Source organism: Pundamilia nyererei, unplaced genomic scaffold (assembly GCF_000239375.1).
Source record: "Pundamilia nyererei isolate P.nyererei 1_Seehausen unplaced genomic scaffold, PunNye1.0 scaffold00032, whole genome shotgun sequence".
In the NCBI taxonomy this organism is placed as follows: Eukaryota; Metazoa; Chordata; class Actinopteri; order Cichliformes; family Cichlidae; genus Pundamilia; species Pundamilia nyererei.
This window is the reverse complement of record NW_005187433.1, coordinates 3,530,402-3,533,452: the sequence shown is the minus strand read 5'-3', so window position 1 is coordinate 3,533,452 and position 3,051 is coordinate 3,530,402.

Genomic DNA, 3,051 nt, shown 5'->3' with positions numbered 1-3,051 from the left:
TAATGATTCCAGCCAGCTGAAGGTGACTCATCTGCAGCAGGTGCAGCTTCCATAGTAACACCCTGGTGAGGCTGAATGACAAGATGTAGACACTCACTCCTGAGTGTAAGCTGCAATTTATTTGATATACTATACCTCTGATCTTTTACTCTTTTTATATTTTGCTGTATATTTATGGTAGTAGTACTGCCTATTAGTTTATTACCAAAGATGAAGTTAATTGGTATCAAAAACAGCTTCCCTTAAGTTTTCAGACTCTGCGGCCTCTGCCAGGGATGTGTTGACTCGTTAAAAGGCTTCTTCCACCACCTTGCAATGTCCCCATTGAGCAGCCTCTGTTCCTCTTTCCAACTCTACCTTGAATCAAGCCCTGATTTCCCTTCTTGAGTTGTCTAACAGTTTGCCAGAAGCTTTGCCAGAAGCTCCTTGAAGCCAGTCAAGTCCTGACCTTCCTAAATTCCTCTCACACATGAAGCCACTGCAGTTTGCCCTCACTACCTGTTTGGGTATACCAGGTTTATTAGGTCTGCAGTTTAGCTTGCTATGAGTGAGCTGGATCCAACTCACCCCTAGGTGCTGATCAGTTGATAGCTCTGCACCTTCAGGTGCCAAGTTGTCACCAAGTTGTTTCATAGATAGATAGATAGCAAAACATGGCTTTAGATCAAGCAGGCTCCCAGTCAGACCGCTCACCCTTGATAACCCCTCTCCAGGATTCTCCATCTTCTAACCTCTTGTAGGATCACATCTAAAGACTCCAAGGGAGGAAGAGCATAGGCAAAGTCAACAGTGAGCATTTTGCCCTCTGCAACTTAAAGTCACTTAGAGACAATCCTCTATATCTAGAGAAAAGGCTCCAAAATGGCAGCATTTGTGAGTGTCCCCACTTCTCACCACAGCCATAAATATATCTTGCATTAGCTCTCCTTCCTTCCTGACCACAAAGGTCAGATCAGGGAACCAGTCGGCAGTGCACAAGGTTACAAAGGCGGTCTCTGTCTTTGTCTGTCACTGAGCTCTCAATCATAATGTGCCTTGCTAGTTTTTTTCACCTCGTTAGTCTGACTCTGGGTTGAAATTCATCAACAAAGCAAAGCATGGCTTTAGTAACACCTACTGTAGAAGCAACTAACTCAAAGGTGGCTTTAGATCCTATGGCAGGTACTGAGGCCCAGCTGTGCAAGATACAGTCATGAAATCTGGTTGTGTTGAGATCAAAATAAAGGTTGAATTTAAGATTGGTGTGGTCTGGCACAGAGTAAAAGAGAAAAAAGCACAAGGGCAAGACAGCCATTCACACATCTATTCTATGTGCTTGCACTATATTCACACATGTAGCTACCTGCATGAATCTATTGTATAAACATTAAATGTAACATTTTGTTAAATGTAATATATAGTGTTAAGCAGTTATATATAGCAGCCATAATCCTCAGTAAATCTAAAGAAATGCTTGTTTATAGTATGTAGCATGTATAATATATGTATTCTTCTAAAATGGTTTTACATGCTAGAATAAGCCGGTCAATAAGCTACAATGTTCAATGGAATATTTGCAACAGCAGCAGTGGGAGCAGCTGCAGGTTACGGACATATATTTAACTATACTGAGGAGCAGAGTTAGTGTTCCTGGGCCATCTTTGGCCCACGACCAAGTTAACCCTAGCAGTCGGGGTTAAGTAGGATGGATGTTTCCTGAGCTTGTTGGTATCTCAGACTGCAGACACTCAGCTCTAAAGCTCTTGTGCCAGAACACTCTTTAGAGGCTGAATGGTTCATAACTCCAAGACAACAAACAGTAGTAACCACATAAATGTTCCTGCACTATTACTCCATCAGCCTAACTGTGTTTATAATATGAAATGCTTTGGCACATTTTACAGTAAATTGACACCATACTTTTTCCATAATGTAGTATCAGCAATAAACCACTAGAGGACTGCAAAACACATGAAATATGAAAATATGCTCATAAATGAGAGCACACTTGTACAGAGTTCAGGTAAGGGAAGAGCTACATTGAATGCACAGTTGTTTGTTAGTATTAAGTATGAAATGCTTTAATATGCATTTAGTCTGAATGGAGTGACATTAATGAAAAAGGTTAAGAACACTACTTAATGTCATTATGTCAACGTTATGGAACCGAGGTCATAAAGCACTGTTTTCTCTTAATTTATGACCGTTTACATTATTATATTATTATATGCCGATTATAATACTGTTTTTTAATAAGCAACAGCAGTGGTCAAGGTCAAAGCAAGTTTAAAGCAATCCACAGTAAAATTGTAACTGGCTTGATAAGATGATAATTTTCGGACAAACTGTCTAACACGAAGGGATCTTGATAATTACCGAGATTCAATCTGAGATTGGTGTCCCAGGGGAAAAGTTTAAGTACAGATGGTTCACTGGCTGAATAATCTGTATCAAATTCTTGGCATCACGTCACTCAGACATGCTGTTTGCTTTCGTTGTAGCTTAAATCCCCCGCTGCTTCAGATGGAGCAAAGGCGTTACATGGTTGTTACACAAACAAGGAGAGAGACCTTGCAGAGCTGTTACACAAACAACACAGAAAAGGAGCCAAAACTGAATTCTCATGTGTACTGATTCTCTGCAAGGGATCTGAGGACAAGGTGATCAGCACCACGGACAGCAGTCCAGAGGGGGAAGTATGCAGGAAACACTGAAAACTGTACGAAAACACTTGGAAATCCCAGTGAAGTCTAGTGCATGAGTGAAAATGTAGCATTTCATAATTGCATAATAACTGTAATGTTTTTCTTACAGAAAATTCTACTGGACATTTCAACAACATTTGCTTGGCTAGTTTGTTGGTTGGTTTATCTTTTTGGACAGTTGGGCTTTTTTATGGACAGTATAGGAGAAATAAAATGTTGCATGTATGATGTTGTCGGGTCGGTCCCTTTAATGTTAACATAAAAAAATAAACCGCAGCCATATAGCTTTTGTAAAACCTAATTGATATTCCTAAAATAATATCACAGCTCCTGGCTGTGAGAGAGATGCCTTTCAGCTTTGTTAAGA